General features: G+C 49.6%; 1 long non-coding RNA gene across 3 annotated transcripts in view; it reads right to left on the minus strand.

The window, feature by feature from the left end:
* LOC109547669 (uncharacterized) overlaps positions 1 to 18,925 on the minus strand; it is a 337,191-nt gene that overhangs the window by 145,816 nt on the left and 172,450 nt on the right. For 2 of the 3 annotated variants that reach the window (XR_012328993.1, XR_012328994.1), the window contains exon 5: positions 9,226 to 9,441. The exons of the other annotated variant lie outside the window; for it this stretch is intronic. This is a non-coding gene — a long non-coding RNA (uncharacterized lncRNA). The remainder of the gene's footprint in view (positions 1 to 9,225; positions 9,442 to 18,925) is intronic. 3 annotated transcript variants of the gene reach the window in all.

Genomic DNA, 18,925 nt, shown 5'->3' on the forward strand with positions numbered 1-18,925 from the left:
GTGGACGCCTCACCTGCCCACAGGAGATAAAATTAGGTGGAGGGGCCGCTTGGCTCCTCGGTGATGTGCCCCCTCTTCTTCATCTCATCAGTCTTCTTCCCCTCCAAGCTGCCCCCAGAGCTCGCGTACACACACACACACACACACACACACACACACACACACACACACACACACACACACACACACTAGCCCCCCGGTATCCAGTATCTTTATCACCCTTATCATTCTTGCTAAGGGAGAAATTACCGACGGAGCTTAATATATAAGCCCTCCCTGGAGAACCTGCTGTATAATTGTGAGCTAAGCTTGAGTCTAAATGAATAAATCTCTAAGGATGTGATTTTAGTCACATCTGTGGGCTGGAAACGGTATTGGCTGGGAAAGAAAGAAGTCCAAAAGCACCGTCAGCACCCCCGCCATCATCCTGAGCCTGAGATTAAGATCTGAGGTCCTGCTTCTAACTAGAGGTGTGACCCTCAGCAAGTCCCTTCCTCCTCTGGTCCAGTTGCCCTGGAGAGCTGTGGTGGGTGAACCTGGGACCCCTTGACCCTGCCGTACGATGATTCTGACACTCATGTGGCGGGGGCGGGGAGTAAGTGGGGAAGACACATTCTATCCCAGACCTCAGTACATGCTTGCTTTCGCTCACCCCTCCTGCTTTTTCTAGAGTCTACCATCTGGACCAGAGAGTAGCCTCTGCCGGGGCCTGATTGCCCCCCACCCCAGGCAGAGCCAGAGCCTCCAGGCTGCACCCACACACTCCATCCCCGGGAGCTGTTCCCCTGCCCAGGGAGGGCCCTGGGAAAGGATGAAAGCCCCTTTCCTCGCTCCGTGGAACACACTTGTGCTAACGGCTGCTTCTCCCCCAGGCCTCCACCACCCCCTCCTCTGACAAGCATCACTTTCCCAAGCCCAATTACGGGCTGCCTTCCTCTGCCCTTCCTTTCTTGGGGGAAAAATTTTGAAATAAAAAGTCCAAACATGAAGCCCACAGCCAGGCCCCTGCTTGTCGGAGGAGGTGGCAGGCGGCCGGCCACAGCCTGACTCTGATGAAGGGTGTGAGCTCAGAGCCCAGCCAGGGACTCTCAGCCTGGTTTCCCTCGTGCCTCCCCAATTAACAGGCAGCCCATCGGGCGCGGGAGGAGGCCGGCAGGCAGGTACCCGGCCTGTCACAGCCGCCAGACAGGCTGTCACACACCCCGGGAGCTGGGAGGTGAGCAGTGCCCACAGCCCAGCGAGAGCGCAGCCCCCCTGCATCCCGCCACAGGGGTAGCCTGGGGCCAGAGGTGACCATGAGTCTACCTTCCTCATCCCTGATCACCTACATCAGTGATGCCCAGAAGGGATTAGTAACGGAGGGATCCCCCCACCCCAAGTTGGCCCAGGAGACACCTGAGTGTCAGTCATTTGGGAATCATAGGAAATGGGCACAGTGAAGACTGACCAGCCTCTCTGAGCCAAACCACCACTGAGTTCCCTGGCCCGACCAACTACACACCCACGGCCTCGCCTTTGCCTCTGTGAAAAGAGCTCTAGGCTGACATTCCAGGCGTGCCTCACAGTTTCAGCCCCTGCCCCAAGCGATCCCCGATAAGGAGATGTCTGGCTTCAGCTCCCGCAGGTAAGGCCCCGGACCTCCTCCTGCTGGCTTGGCCTCACTCAGGCACAGGCACCAAACTCGCATGGCCAGGCCACCTGCAGACACCCAAGCCCTCTGGGACTGAGAGCATCTTCATAACTACTACCTGTCCCATGATCTGAGTTAGAAACCCTTGCACTGTCAGTTACCCTGGCGAACGCCCAGCCCCTCTGAGCTTAACTTTACCTGCCTGAACAGCTGAGTGGTGCTGGCTTTCAGACCTCCCATGGGTGGAGGAAACTCACCCATCCATGTCCTTCCTAAAGCAAGGGTGCCTTCTGCACAGACAGTGATGTGAATCGTGGCCCTGGAGTGGGGCAGCGTGGCGGCCCTGACTCTTCCCTGCCCCCCACACACCCGGGGAAGGAAGTCAGTACTCCTGCGTGGCCACTGTTGACTTGGTACCCGCAGGAGCCATCTCTGCCCTTTATCTTCTCCTTACTTGTGTGTCTTAGTCCTTTCAGGCAGCTATGACAGAGTACCACAGACTGGGTGGTACTCTGTAACAGAAACTTCGCACCGTATTGGAGTCTGGGAAGTCCAAGGTCAAGGTGCTGGCAGATTCGGTGTCTGGTGAGGGCCCGCTTCCTGGTTCATAGACCACTGTCATCTCACTGTATCCTCACATGGCAGAAGGGGTCTCTTTTTTTTTTCTTTTTGTAAATAAACATTTTAATTTTTTAATTATTTTTTTAAATTTTTATTTATTTATTTATTTGTTTTTGGCTGTGTTGGGTCTTCGTTTCTGTGCGAGGGCTTTCTCTAGTTGCAGTGAGCGGGGGCCACTCCTCATCGCGGTGCACGGGCCTCTCACTGTCGCGGCCTCTCTTGTTGCGGAGCACAGGCTCCAGACGCGCAGGCTCAGTAGTTGTGGCTCACGGGCCCAGCTGCTCCGCGGCATGTGGGATCCTCCCAGACCAGGGCTCGAACCCGTGTCCCCTGCATTGGCAGGTGGACTCTCAACCACTGTGCCACCAGGGAAGCCCCCAAACATTTTATTTTTGAATCATTTTAGATTTACAGAAAAGTTGAAAGATAGTACGGATAGTGTCTGTACCCAGTTTCCCCTACTGTTAACCTCCTACCTCACCATGCTACATTTGTCAAAATGAAGAAACTGATGTTGGTACATTACTGTTAACGAAGCGCAGATATTATTCATCAGTTTTTCCATTAATGTCCACATGGCATACGGTCGTCATGGCTCCTCAGTCTCATCTTTTTATTTTTTGAGCATTTCCTTACTTCTGCTACAAGGTGCTGCAGGATTATCTTGTAGTTTCCCTGCCCCAGCCCTAGAATCAGTCTGTCAACAGTATTTAATGCTCTCTTTTAGGCTCTCATGGGATGAGGCAAAAATTCTTACTATATGTCATCTTAGTTTCATATGGAAACTCGGAAAAATAAAAGATAAACCTCAAATTTATTTAGTTCCCAAAAGATGCGTTGTTGTTTTTTTAAGTTTAGATTTTGAGATTTTTTTCATTCTAACTCAAGTTCCCAAAGAGAAAAAGCTCCTAGGATACATAGTATAGCAAACCAGTCCCCAGGAGGGATGTCTTTTAGAAGGGCACTAATCTTAATCATGAGGGTTCTGCCCTCACGTCTTAATCACCTCCCAAAGACCCCACCTCCTAATCTCATCATCCTGGGGGTTAAGATTTCAACACATGAATTTTGAGGGGACACAAACATTTGGTCCAGAGGCATCTGTTTAGAGAGAAACCTACTCTCCCTGGCACAGATTTGTGACTTTGGCCACATCCAAAGGAGGCTGAGAGGAGCACGTGTGCCCATCCACAAATGAGCAAATCAGTTGGGAAGCCTCAAAGTCAATGTGAGGTGTGGAGGAGAGAAAGTGGACCCCACTGGCGAAGGATGCGGTAAGGATACAGAATGATAAATGAGGCTAGGTGCAAAGACCCCTAAAGGGCCAGGACTATATCTTATTGGTCTTCCTAGTCCTGGTGTTGGGGGTAGTGACCAGCCATGGTGAGCACTCAGTAAACATTTGCTAAATGAAGGAGAGACAGGAATCAAGTTCTACAGTGGCTCTCCCAGCTTCTCAGCACTGGAAAGACTAAGTCTATATTCATAATGCCCTTTTTAGGCATCAGTTCAACTACCAGAACCCCTATGGTACCCTGTGAGGAAACAAGAAAACAGAGAAGAAAGATGCTACAGAAGGAGAGAACAAGAATAAAGAATGGCGAGAACACTCTTGGACAAGGCAAGTCTCCTCTCCACCTCATACCAGGGACTCTCGCATTTAAGCAGTGTTAAGCAGCTCTAGGACACCATCATATATTTCCAGATTTGCAAATGGTACTAGAAGGGAGGAAGGAGGAAGGGAGGAAGAGAAGGAAGAAGAGAGAAATAAACTGTTCCAAACTGGTCGCTAAGCTAGAGAAGAACTTACCAATGTATAAACTTTCATCTGAATGTGGCAACATCCCCCCTTGTAGAGGGGAATATAAAGTGATGGAGATGGAGACAAATAGGAACGAAATGCGAGCTCCTCTGCATGGCAAGGAGGAACATATGTCAGATTCATTAATTATGATCCAATTTGTGCTTGCGCTGTGAAGGATAACCACTTGCCACCAAAGAGATGCCCTTCCCTTATTAAAGCCACTGAGACTCTCAGGAAGTGCTCAAGGCTTTGAAATTCTGTATTTGAATTTCACACATGCTTTTTACTACTGGGACCAAAACTCAATCAACACTTGGTAGTGCTGAGACCTGGCATTCAAGCCACAGGGGTCTTCACTGCTTCACGACAGACCTACAGATAGGATAGGACCTGGTTAGGAAATTTGCTAATTTGTTCTTCTCTGGATCGGTGTGTGTGTGTGTGTGTGTGTGTGTGTGTGTGTGTCTGTGTGGTGTGTGTGTGTGTGTGTAACACATATATAATCCTATATCTTTTTTTAATAGAGTTGAGGTAGGAATAAAAGGACCCTAGCCAATTTAAAAAAGGGAACAATTAACCTCATCTCTCTCCAATGTTCCGGGCCCAGCTGCCCAGGAGTGGAAATCATGTCCTCACTTTCATCTCAAAGCCAAACCAACATAAACATGTTGCTAAGAGACCAGGCTTCTCTTTCAACTCTGGACCCAGGCATGTGGGCCATGCCCAGACATGGGCTGGGTTAGAAGTCAGAGCTCAGAGGTTATTACTCTTTTCTTTAGAAGCTCTTCAGCAGGACTTCGATTCTGATTTGCCCTTTCTGTCACTGTCTCTTGCCCTCAGATCCAGGCTGAATCAGAGAAAGTCACTGGATTTCCTCACTCGGCACACTGAATGCTGAGTAAAAACTCATTGAATGGTATTGACGCCGTAGGATGGAACGCAATGGACTGGGACAGATGGAAAATAGTTTGGAAAACCCTCCTGCCACCCAAAAACACCTTTCCTTTCCTGAAGCTTCCCCACTGCCCACAAAGGGGTTTCCACAATACACAGCATGCAGTAGCGTAGCTTATTGTTTGTAGCATATATAGCATAACACACTATAGGATACAGCACGGTCTGTAGCCTACTAATCCATAGCCTACTTGACTGAAGGCCAAGAAGCATCTATCTCCCTGAAATGGAATTTTCACGTGCGGCCAAAGATAATAATAGCGAATCCTCTCACAACCTAAGGGGGTGCTAATGTTATGTCCATTTTATATACGAGGAAATCTGGCCCAAAGAATTGAAGTGAGTTGCCCAAGACCATACAGCTAGTAGAGGCAAGGAAGGAATTAGGACTCAGCCCTCTGTGATTAAACTAGGCACAGGCAGGCAGGAGACTCCAACCTCTGCATGGAAGATTATAAGTTTGGCACGTCTTCTCAATCCCCGAGGACCCAGGAGCGACATGAATGCAACCCCACTTTCCTGAATTACTGACAGAGGAATTTCCTCCCTGTGATTTCTCTTGCTCTGGTGTCAAACATCTGAGCTGCCCTTGTAACTCCCTCACGATGAGGCAAGGGCAACTTTAACCGCATTTAACAGAAGGGAAGGCTGAGGCACGGAGAGATGTGATGCAGTGAGATCACAACTCCAGTCACCTGGCCCCCTAGCCCGACCTGAGTCCACACCCCGGGGCATGGCCGTGCTCCCTCCCCTCCCCTCCCCCACAGGGGCCAGCCAGTTCTGGGGCATGATTGACAGCCCTCCACAGATCAAGCTTTTCAGATAGAGTTCTTGACACCAGATGCCTTTGGAGTAGACAGGCAGTATGGGGAGGGAATAAAGCACAAGGCCCTTTCCAAAAATAGAGAGAGGAAAGTCCAAAAGAGTAGGTGGAAAGTCACAGGGAGAGCAAAGCAGTGGCCCTCCCAGTACCAGCCCAACGGGAGCAGGGCTCTGCCCACTGCACATCCAGCGAGGCCACTTGGGGGCCTCCTGAGTGCAAATTACCGACACATCTTCCCAAACAGCATCCAGGTTCCTCCCAGCTTCACAAGCATGTCCCAGAAACAATGTCTAAAAGGGCTTTCTGGGCCCAGACTGGTTTTTGGTTTGTTTTTTTTCCCTTCCTCCACTTCCCACTGATGCTCCTTTCTGAAATTCACTAAATAGGAAAAAGTGGGAAGCATTATTTGGGTCTCCTAATGGATGTGGATTCTAAAACGGATTCTGCCTCCACAGGGTCTCCTGCTGGTACACATCGTCCCCGGTCACAGCTGTCGCTCACCACCACCCCAAATGTCTAACTCCACTGGGCTCAGGGCTTGTGAGAGTACAAAGAAGTAGGAAACAAAGGCCCTGCCCTGCAGAGACTTGCAGTCTACCAGGTAAGCGTGTTAATGCCGCCACTACAGAGAGACAATTAACAACAGTGCCTCGGTTTCCCCCTGAGTCCTTTGGCAAATCACTCCACCTCTCTCATTAGGGCGGGATGGCAGGTGTTGACTCCGCTTGTGGGGGACAATGACAGCATGCTTTGAACACCTCTTCTGTGCCAGACCTCGGACAAGAAGCTCAACAAATCCTCATGATGTCGGGACTTCCCTGGCAGTCCAGTGGTTAAGACCTTGCCTTTCAGGGCAGAGAGTGTGGGTTCCATCCCTGGTTGGGGAGTTAAGATGTCCCATGCCTCGTGGCCAAAAACCATAAAAAAACAGAAACAATATTGAAACAAATTCAATAAAGACTTTAAAATCAAAAAAAAAATTCTTAAAAAAAAAATACTTATGACGTCCCTAACTCCATTCTTCAAGAGAGGTCATGTTATCTCCAAGAGGAAATCATGGCTCAGATCCTGTCAAGCAAACTTCCCACAATCCCCCAGCCAGTGAAAGCAGAAATGGAATTCCAATCAAACACCCCAGAATGGGATGGACTCACCCCTGAGTAGCAGAGAGGAGAGTTGAATCACAATAATAATTGACTAAACCGTCAGGACCAATTTCCACAGTATTTACTGAACACACGAAAAAAAAAAAAAAAGAAAGCAATGTTTAGATTGATGTTGTGAATGGGACAACCACTTCAGAGAGCCATGTGGCAATATCGATCAAAATTATAAATGCACGAATCCTGCAGGCCAGAAATTTCATTTATATGAATTTCTCCAACTACACAAGGATGCTCACAAAAGCACTGTTTGTAATAGAAAAAAGCTGGAATCAACCTAAGCGTCCACCCATTGGTAACAGGTTAAATAAACTGGTTCATCCGTAAAATGAAATATTAACATCAAGCATGCATTAAAAAGAATGAGGCAGGGGCTTCCCTGGTGGTGCAGTGGTTGAGAGTCCGCCTGCCGATGCAGGGGACACGGGTTCGTGCCCCAGCCCGGGAAGATCCCACATGCCGCAGAGCGGCTGGGCCCGTGAGCCATGGCCGCTGAGGCTGCGTGTCCGGAGCCCGTGCTCCGCAACGGGAGAGGCCACAACAGTGAGAGGCCCGCGTACTGCAAAAAAACAAAAACAAACAAAAAAAAAGAATGAGGCAGGACTGTGGATACTAACATGAAGGCATGTCCATAAAATGCTCTTCAGTGTAAAAGCAAGTTGCAGAATTCTATGTATAGTATGATCCTGCCTATGCTTAAAAGCATTTTACATATAACACACACATACATATAAGCATATCCACGCTTAAAACGTCTGGAAGACACACACACAGAACTATTAACAGTAGCTACTGGTAAAGAGGGGGTGGCGAAAGGGAGACTTCTGAATTATTTGGTTTGCTTTTACAGACCCTGTCTTAGAGTTTTTAATAACACTTATGCAGGTGACTGAGTTACACCTGTTGGAGAGAAATCCTCCAGAGGAAGTACTGAGAACAGGAAACCAAAAGCTTCAACATAGACCTGCCTTCCAGCAGCCAAGGGTCTCAGGATTTGAGGTCCTCTGTAGGAGCCTGTGACTGCCTGGGTAACTCACGTTGCTCCCTTACCTGGTCCTTTCTCTAAGAGCTGAGGCACCTGAGGAGAAGTCAATGATGGTGGACTCTGAAATCAGCACACTTAGATCCATATCCGGCTTCAGGACATTGTGTGGGGGGGGGCGGTGTCCCAGTCTCTCTTTGAGCCCAAGTTTCCTCATCTATAAAATGGGAGCAGGGCTAAAACAACCCCCCGCCCCACCACACAGGCTTATTCATTAGAGCAAAGAATGTCATATCACGTTTTAAAGACCAGGTTGGAAACTGAGAAAAGGAAAAGAAGTCATTGACTGACACGGCCCATGGAGGAGGCTGAGTCGTCAGAGAAGATGGCCCCATCCCAACACTGACCCCACCCGCTCCCCTTCTGCACTGATGTGACAATGAGATGGAAACCACCAGGGGCTCACGGACTCTGCAAAGCACATCACCCACCCCTCTGATTCCAAACGCAAGGGCTGGCGGCCTAGGGCTGTGCTGTCACAGAAAATGACCTCGGTGCAAAGTGCTCGCCAACAATGAGACTTCTGCGTCAGCCTCGAAATCCCCAAGTAAATGCCGGTTCATTGGTTTGTTGATTAAAATCACTGACGGCGTATCTGATGGCTGCTGCCCAGGGACCCAGGGAGCTGAAACAGCAGTGAAACGACCCAGGAAGCCTTCAACCGTGAGCCCCCTGTGATTCCTAAACTTGGTTCTTCACTCACACCCTCTGCCTTCCTTTCCTCTCCCTCCTCTGACCACTGCTTCCCTGTCTCCACCACGAGTTAACCCTCCCTCCATCAACAGAAGTTCACTCCTTTCAGGGCGCCGCTGGGCCGGAGGAAATAAGCATTAACTTAATGGGCTGATATAATTACATTAAATCATGAGGATAAGAATATAGACTTTGGAAAGAGAAAATCTGAGTTTGAATTCTAACTCCACTGCTTATTAGCTGAGTAATCTCGGATAACCCAACCTCAGCTCCCCAGTCAATTGGGTCGGTCATAAAACAATTCACGCAGTTCAAAGATGAGCAGGGAAGCCATTATGCAAACGAAGGTTACAAATGCAGGTGGGTATCATTCAACTGCCAGACAGGTAAAGTTGCCACGTGTTAGGTAATGTGGTCATCTCAACAAGCAAGAGGATGACAAGGGAAGAGAAATGAAGTACCAAGACGCTAAGCCATTGCCCCAATGTCACTCACCTGGGTAAGGGGACTCCGACGTGAAGTTTCCTGACACTGAGGTCAGTGTTCTCCCCGCACTGTGGGTGAGGTGAGCGGGTTATGCTGGGGGGTTTCTGCTGTCTGGCTCAGGGAACAGGCCAGCCAGAGTGCGTGGGTCTCATCAAACTCGCCACCATCCCATTTTGCTTCTCTCAGTAAAAAGCAATGGGGTATGAGCCCCAGAAGTACCTGAGGCTGGAAAGCAAAGCTGAGTCAGAGGAAAAACATGATAAGAGGGAGAACAGCTGAGAAGGTGGGGCGTTCCTTGCGAGCCTGCAAGGGGAACCGTCAAATGCCTGCCCCACCAAGAGGCCTTTTAAACCAGTAATGCTAAAGTCACGTTCAACTCCTTAGAAAATCTCCAAATCCTTCTGAGATACTCAACCAATTTCTCAATCTCTTAACACTTGCTGAACGCCTGCTATAGAAAAGGCACAGGGCTGGGCTTCGGAGGAGCTGGGGAAATGGGCTCAGGAGTCCTTACCACCTGCTGTGTCTTGCTCATCCTCTAGGACGGTGTTTTCTCGTGAGGAAGGTGTACTTCCTCATATTGGGAAGAGAAAATGCAATTGCATGAAAATGTAATTAAACCCATGGTAGGAGGGTCTGAGATCCTGGCAGTGGGTGGGCGGTGGAAGGGCAGAATGCCAGCAGGACGAGCTTTAGGCATCCAAAGAGAGAGAGAGAGAGAGTTCCACAGGCTCTCAGAGCTGAAGACATAGCCCTTCCTTCGGTGCGGGCTTTGAGGGCCAAAGAACTGTCCATCTAGTAATGATGGCAGCGTGGCGTCCAAGTCCAGTTGGGGTAGTGCCTCAGTTTGGTGTACCATCATCTGATTTTAATTACATAACAGAATATAATAGAAAACATCCGCTTGCATCAGAAGTCATAAAGGTAAATAAACACACGGAAGCACATGCACACACACACGTACACTTGTGTGTGTACTGGGCCACACCTGAAAATTTCTTACTGAGGGTTGTGGTCCAAAAAGCTTGAAAAACACTGAACTGGGATTAAGAGAGAGATGGCCCCAGAGAACTGGTACCTCATTTGGAAGGAAAGGAGTGAGCAAAGAGGGCCCCCTGACCTCGCAGCCCCCTTCGATGGAGCCAGACCCACCTCCCTGATGGCAGAATGCCCTCCCCTCACTGCATCTTCCCCCCAACCTAAACCCTTCCTCCTCTCCAAGTCGGCCCCGACTAGTCCATGACCCTGACCGGTCGCCCCTGCTTCCCTGACCTCACACAACTCCTAGGGCTCTGCACCAAGTGGACCAATTCTTTAAGTGTTTCGTGGGTGAGGCTACACAGAAAGTACTGGGGCCCTGGAGTAGCTGTGTGACTTTGGCAAACCAGTTAGCCTCTCTGAGCCTGCGATTCTTCATCCGATGGAGATAAATGGGAATGGAATGCATATATCTCTTGTCTCTTTGATAATACTGTAAACATCAAGGGAGAGCCAGTATCTTCTACTGATTTTGTGAATCCCCCCCTTCATGGTGTTGTAAACACTGCCGGTCATGTGGTAGATGCTTAATATTATTATTTAACTTGGAAATTGCTGAGTAAAAAGAAGAAGAAATTAACACACACCAACACCACCACCGCCTGCACCTGTGACAGCAGCCAACACACCAGGCACAGAAGCCAGCAGAGCCGGTTCATGGTGTCAACTTGCATGTCCGCACGACCCCCAACCTCTCCCGAGTCAGAAAGGCCCGTGTAGGTTTGATGCTCTGCTCATCGCCATCTTGAAATTCAAGGAGCCACAGTTTTCAGTTGGCGCCGGGCCGCCTACACTATGCAGCCAGTCTTGACCACCCCTACAGAGACACACTGACAAAGGCATTTTTGGCATGAGTTGACTTCTTTGAAATTCTCTCTTCTGGGAGTTATCACAAGAGGTGTTGGCCTGTATAGCAGGTATGGAGAGATCTCTCGTCTGGCCGAGGCCAGACTCCCTGACCGGGGAGTTGGGGACACTAGTTGGAGTTAACAGGGCTTTGGTGCCACTACAAACACTCCCCGGGGCTGCAAGCACAGAACCCTTTCTAACCGCAGAGTCAGGCCATCCTGGGAGATGAAGGCTTAACCAGCCTGGCCACAAAACAGATCTAGAGGAAGGCCAAGGTTGTCCACAGCGTTCCTCTTTCTCCCTATAAAGAGCGGCTCAGGCAAGGCGCTATGAGCAAAATTCCAAATGCAAAGCTTAAGGGTGTTTTTTACAAAAGGCTGAATCTCCTTCAGTCCCTTGCCCTCCAGAAGAGCCACACCCAGATGGCCAGTAAGACTGATGGAGATAAAGGGCGCTAAGAGCCCACATTTGACAGAAAGGCCTGAAGCAAAGACCTTGAAAGGAGGTGGAACTTCAGCTGTCATCGGGGGTGAGTGGGGAGAAGCCAGTACTTCAGGAAAGGGACAGCGTCAGTCAAGACACCAAAGGGACAACTGTGCCTAGTCTACGGGGAACACCAAGGAGAGTGGCCACTGGAGCAGAAGGAGGTGTCTGGGGGTGAGCTGCAGGAAATGGGGCCAGGTTCCTGGGGCAGGCCCAGCTGGGGAGGGCTTTCGTGCCAGCCAAGGTGGCTAGACTTGACCTCTTGGGTAATGAGAAAGCAGATTGACCCCATGCCTGGTTCTAAAAGGAAAGGAGCCAGGAAGAATCAAAGGGCAAGACGGAGCTCCTGGGAGGAAGGCCACCTGCCCCAGGAGGAGGGAGCCTCAGGCAGAGAGGCCCCAGCTCCGCCTGCAAGACATCCTCTCCCCAGCCTGGCCTCAGCGTCTCTGCCTTTCTCTGGGACTCCAGCCGTCCTGCTGGGGAGGATTGGCCCACTGTGGCCACATTAGTCCCATCTGCCCTGGCGCTGGTTCTCGTCGGTTTCTGTCTGCATGCGCATGGTACATCACAGTCTGCAAAGTACTTGTCACAAAGATTGTCTCATTGAATCTTCAGGAGCCCTGGGTGGCTGGCCAGGGACATGACTCAGGAATGCAGGGATCGAACCCACAAGAATCCTATTCTGAATGTATGTGCCTTCCTCAAGCCCAGCACAGGAGTCCTGGTGACAACTTCCCTGGGTGTGTATGCCCTCATCTGTGAAATGGGCATAATAATGATACCCACCCCATAGGATGAAGTACACACAAAGCTCTTAGACTAATGTCTGACCCACAGAGGCACGCACTCAACAGATACTAGTTCCCATCATCCTCAGCATCCTTGTCATCATTAATGCTATAAATGTGGTTACACAAGGGAGGGGCTACTGACAACACACAAGCTGCCTTTTATAGGAAGCAAACAAAACGTGTCTCCTGATCCAACAACCTAGGGCTCCGCATTGAAAACACCTTGACCCTGGGAAATGGAAAATGGAAAATGTAGGAAAGGAAATATTTTTGATGGTTAACACTTTCAAATGTCCCACAGCCTAACTGTGAGACAGCCCACATAATACTCAGCCCTGCTACCATCTTCATCTGTATGATAAGAATAAAAGGAAAAATAAAGGTGTTTTCTCATGCTGCTACTGAAAGTAAAATTTAAAAATGCAGAGGTTACAGATCTGAGCTGGGAAGAACTTTGAGATAAATTAGCTCAATCCTCTTGTTTTAAAAATGCAGAATCTGAAGCCTGGATGGGAAAGTGACTCAAGTCACATGAGATGGATGAGGAGGGCCAGAATCAGGACATGACCCGGCTTTCCTGCCTCCAGACCTGCACCTTTTTGTTTGTGGTTGTTGCTGTCATTGTTGTTTCAGGGGTTTTTGTTTGTTTGTTTGTTTTAGGTTTCTTTACTTTGTTTTTCCTACACTTCCTTAATATTTCTCTATCTTTCTGTGACGAAGTGAGAGAGTGGCATGGACATATACACACTACCAAATGTAAAATAGATAGCTAGTGGGAAGCAGCCGCATAGCACAGGGAGATCAGCTCGGTGCTTTGTGACCACCTAGAGGGGTGGGATAGGGAGGGTGGGAGGGAGGGAGACGCAAGAGGGAAGAGATATGGGAACATATGTATATGTATAACTGATTCACTTTGTTATAAAGCAGAAACTAACACACCATTGTAAAGCAATGATACTCCAATAAAGATGTTAAAAAATAATAATAACAATTCCAAATATCTTTCTGTTTTAAAAAGATATTTCAGTGAGGTTTCTTTATTTAATCTGCAGATCAGAAAGACAGGAACTTAGAAGGAGGTTGTGAGAACGTCAAGAGGGTTGAAGAAAACACACGTGCTTTTTATTCCTTTTCCTCTTAAATGGGTGCCCTTGGTAAGCTCCCAGAGCAGCTGCCCCTCGAGAATCTGTTGCCTTAACTGCGTACGGCTGAAGGCTGGAGGTGTGATGCGGTCTGCAGCCTGTGACGGTGAGTGGAGGCCACAGGGTGACCAGCAGACCAGGTCAGAAAGCCGCTCTCTCAGGACATCCCTTCAAGGTCTCTCCCGGGGGCGGTCCCTGCTCTCCAGTGAGAGATGGGGGATCTTCGCCTCCAAGCCCAGCTGGCCCATCAGTCTTTAAATTTGTCTTCTTGAAAATATGAACCAGCTTTCCTTGGGGAAGGCCAGAGAACATGGCTCTGCTAATCTCCCTCTGTCCGTGTCACACACACACAAACACACACACACACGCGCTAACTGGACTTTATCTTACAGTGGCTTCCCCATATTCCAAAGTCCGCGCTCTAGGGTAGAGCCAACCAGGCTCTCCTTGAGCCCAGCCTCCTTTCCCTACCCCCTCCTCACTCTTAATGCTCCAGTGACACCAAAACACTTGTAGTTGCCCCAAGACATCACACTGTCTGATGCCTTTGTGCTTTTGCCCCTCCTGCCCTACCCAGCCCCCCAACTAGCATCTCCTCTTCCAGTTCTTAGTCATCCTTCTAAGTCCTTCTCAGCCATCGCCTCTACAGAAAGAATTCCCTTTCTCTCCTTCTCTGCCTGGAAAACTTCCGCTTACCCTTGAAGACCGAGCTGATGTGCCCGTCCTCTTGGAGGATGATTTGATTCTCGTCCAGCCAGAGCACTTTCTACGTTCCTCTGTTACAGCCCTGGGGACCAAGTCCTTCAAATCAAAGCTGGGGACGCAACGTATCATGAGCACAAATTGTCATGGAAAGACAATGAGACGGAATGTTTGAAAGTGGCTTTATCCTTAGAAATCCCAAGCCCTGGGGTCGCCGTAATCAGAGCACTGCCCGTATTCCATCAAAGTGTTTCCTCATGCCTGTCTCCTCCAACAGTGAGCTTTGACATGACATTGGTCTCTGGATGCCCAGCACCTACCACAGAACCCAGCATATCTGACTGACAGATGGACTGATCGGCTGGTTTCCACCTTGCCACCATTGCTAGCGGGTGCAGAGTAGAGTGGTCCCAATCGTAGTGGAATGAATTTAAAAAGAAAGAGGAAGAGGGAGAGGAGGAAAAGGTTGGAAGAAAAACAGGAAGGAAAGAGATCCCACCCTCTCCTTTCTCCCTTTACTTCATCCCGGGAGAATGTGGTCCTTCAGACTTCCGTGTATGCTATGAAAACCTGTTCTACATACCTCACAGGACAGAGAAACCAATACAGTAAAGCACTGCGCCACAAAGAGAGCTGCATGCACACTGTTGGTGGGAATGTAAAGTGGGGCAGCCGCTATGGAAAACAGTGCTGAGGTGGTTCAGAAAACTAAAAATAAGACCACCATATGGTCCAGCTATTCCACTACTGGGTGTTTACCCAAATATAAAAACACTAATCTGATAAGATATATGCACTCCTATATTCATTGCAGCATTAATTACAATAGCCAAGACATGGAAATGATGACCTAAGTGCCTATCAACAGATGAATGGATAAAGAAGATGTGGCGCGCGCACACACACACACACACACACACACACACACACACAATGGAATACTACTCAGCCATTAAAAAGATGAAAGCTTGCCATCTGCAACAACGTGGGTAGATCTTGAGGGCATTATGCTAAGTGAGATAAGTCGGAGAAAGACAAATACTGTATGATTTCACTCATACGTGGAATATTAAATAAATAAATGAACAAACAACCAAAACAAAGGCAAAAATGTAGACACAGAGAGCAGATCAGTGGTTACTTGAGGGAAACGGGGTTGGGGAGGGCAAAATGGGTGAAAGGGGTCAACTGCACAGTAAGGGCTGGACACTAAACTTTTGGTGGTGAGCACAGTGTAGTGCGTTCAGAAGTCAAAATAGAACGTTGTACACGTGAAACTTACATAAAGTGATAAATCAATGTCACCTCCGTTTTTTTAAAAAAAGAGCCATATGCAAATGATGTTCAATGCCATTAGCACATCACAGCTGCCATGTCTTGGCCATGGTACACATCACCTTGATAATCAGAACTGAAAGGGTGAAGGGGGTGTGAAGAGGGCAAACCCCCAGGGGGCCATCAGACCCCTTCCGGCTTCAAGAGCCCAGGAACCCCAGAGACCTCTTTGACCCCGACATCCCCCTATCCCACCACCTCCAGTCCCCCCTTACAAGTTTGAAAAGTCCTGGAAAGCCTTCTACTGAGTCTCCTTTTAATTAAGCACACACACAAAAACAACCACCCCTGGGTTTTGTCTGTTGTACTTTTGTTCTCGGGTCTGTTTGTACTTATTCAGAAATTACATAATTAAAAAAATAATATTAAGTAAATGTGCACATCAACCTGCCAAGCTGCCTGGGCCAGGCTTCGCTTGGGAACCCCAGTGACAGCTCCTTTATTTCTCTTACTCGTTTTTAAGCACAAAATATGTCACACCTGGAAGTAATTAGCATAATTTTTACTAATTTATAGCTAATTACACAATTACTTTTCTATGAAAGGCTCTGGAAAGACACTTGAAGTGAGTTTCACCAAATCCAGTGGCGAGAAATTGCTTGAAAACATTTTGTTAGCTTCAAACATTTAGGAGGAGGGGGGGGGGGGACACCCAATAAAGTAATTCTTTCCTATTTGAGAGTGTTCAAGTACGACAGGGATGTAATTTCTCCAGGAATTTGCAAAGCAGAATGTCTAAATGTCTCTGCTAACCCAACCCAACCAAAAGCGGCTCTAAAAAAGAGCCCCCCAAAAGAGTACTGTCGAGAGTACCTAAGACAGAAGCTAGAAGACACTGCTTTATGACAATTGGTTCCATGATGGAGCTGAAACGTGGTGGCTCTTCCTCCAGGAGAAAACCAACCATGTGACAGAATGACACCCGGCTGGTACCCTGCTCAGCTCCTGAGAAATTGTGACTTTGAGAGGCCGGGGATGGAGTCAAGCCTTGGGACCTACTTGACACTCAAAGTCAAGCTCCAGGAGACCAGGACCTGAGTGTACCATGTTGTCTAAATGGTGTCAGAAGAAACAAAAACATTCTCTAGTTCAATTCATTCAACAAACATGTTTTAAGTCCCTACTCAGTGCCCTGTATTCAATGAGAAGACTTATAAGAGGAAAAATTCCTGCTTTCCCTAGTTGGACCGAGAAGGAAAAAGTGGGCCCATCAACCAACAAGTGTGCAAGGACCGCTGCTTCAGGCGGAGGGAGAAGCAGAGAAGAATGGGAAGCAGTCCTCACCCACAGGAGGCGGACAGTCTGGAGACCAGAGCTGCACACGGAAGCACGTGGCCCAGCCTGGCGTCTGTCCTGGGCCAAACAGTGCCCGGTTGGGTGGCCTCGGGCTGCCAGTGATGCCGAAACGGTAAGATGAGGGATGGCACATGGAAGAGGACAGTTAAGAGGAGACGGCAGAGTCCCAACCCTGCATGCCATGCCGGGGTGGGGGCCACATTGATTTGGCAGAAGTGAGAGTATTCTGATATGTCAGGGCCACACAGAAGGATGCTGGGGAGCCGGCAGGGTGATGATGGGTGAGGCTTCCCAAATGGCCTCACAGGAGAGGAGGTGAAGGAGCCAGGAGCACCCTTAAACCTAGAGACCAGCCGCCAAGCCCCCGGGAAGGCCCCTGGTGCACTGAGCTCTGGCCTGTGTGTGTCCCAGGGCTGCATATTTGGTGACTGTCAACAGAAGGGAAGACTTGCCACGCCATCAGGGCATGCAGGAGAGGTTGACGGGGGTCAGCCAAATGGGCTGGGAGGGCAGAAAGGCGGGCGGTAAGAGCACGCATTCCCTGCAGGCATCCTTGGCGGGTAAAACATCTAAGATATTACAAAGGCTAAACAGATACACTGTGTATCTGCGGGATTAAAAATTCATGTAGTTGGGCTTCCCTGATGGCGCAGTGGTTGAGAGTCTGCCTGCCGATGCAGGGGACACGGGTTCGTGCCCCGGTCCGGGAAGATCCCACATGCCGCGGAGCGGCTGGACCCGTGAGCCATGGCCGCTGAGCCTGCGCGACCGGAGCCTGTGCTCCGCAACGGGAGAGGCCACAACAGTGAGAGGCCCGCGTACCGCAAAAAAAAAAAAAAAAAAAAGTTCATGTTGGGGGTGATCAGGAAAAACTGGGTGGAGATGGGGCAGGGAGAGGTCAAAGTCGAGACACACGGGCTCAAGGTGTAAGTTCCCAGAGGGCGGGGCCTCGTCTTCCGAGGGATCCTGCCATCATCTCCCCATCTCCTTGAGGTTAATCACTGCTTCCCCCCGTTGACACGGGTACCTCAACTTGCCTGTGCTGCGGCACGTGTCCCTGCATGAGGATTTATTGGTTTGCAGGTTGGCCTCGCCCATTAGCTTGTGAGTTTTCGGAGGACAGAGGCAGAATTATGCCCCGGGGAACTCCTGCATCCGTCACCACGCAGCAGGCGCTGGGCGAACACGAGTAAAGCTGAGCTGCACTGTTCTGTGATCTGAGGTCTCGCTTCAAGGACCCCAGTGGAGGTGGGAGCGAGGATCTTGGAAAGTGTCTAGGGTCTGCCAGGCTCACCTCAAGGCTGCTGAGAGATTTTGGCAAAGGAATGTCGTCCACCTCCTGCAGGAGACGGATGTTAATGGTTCACACTTGGCATATTTCTCTGAACTTTTTCAAATGACTTTCACAGCCACGGTCCTCTGACCCTTACGCAAACCCTGGGAGGCAGGTAGAGGAAGTCATTAACGGCCACGCTGTGCAGGTTCCCTCATTAACGCAACAGGTACACCCGTGCACGTGTGGCCTTGGATCCCAGGTGTTCTAGCACCAGGAAGACAGAGGCCAACAGGCTGGCAAAGGCCCTGCCCTCACCTGGCTTACATTCTCCAGACAGGACCCAAAATAAATAACAAGCTGGTTACCACTCTGATCAAAGCTCAGAAGGAAAACGAGAAGCAGAGTAAGGACTGAGAGGCACAGTCCACTGTGCTCCAGGGAACCTCCCCAAGGAGGGGACAGGCGTGATGCGACCTTCCCGATGAGTCTGAGCTGGTCGGGTTAGAGCTGCGGAGAGAAACTGAGACCCCAGAGAGGGGCAGGTCTGCAGGGCCTGGCTGCCCAGACCTAGCTTTTTATAAACGGATCCCACTGTGAATCCCCTGACCTCCCATTTTCTAAGTAGAGACCCGGATCACAGGAAAGGCAAATTCATGCACATACGCCTGCACACGCACACACACGCGCACACACACACACAGAGTCTGTTAGCTCCTAAGGAAGCACCAGACAGGCAGGCAGGCAGGCAGACCACATAGCCAGAGCATCTCAAGGACAGCAGGAGGAAGGGCGGCCCA

This window comes from Tursiops truncatus, chromosome 21, assembly GCF_011762595.2.
Source record: "Tursiops truncatus isolate mTurTru1 chromosome 21, mTurTru1.mat.Y, whole genome shotgun sequence".
In the NCBI taxonomy this organism is placed as follows: Eukaryota; Metazoa; Chordata; class Mammalia; order Artiodactyla; family Delphinidae; genus Tursiops; species Tursiops truncatus.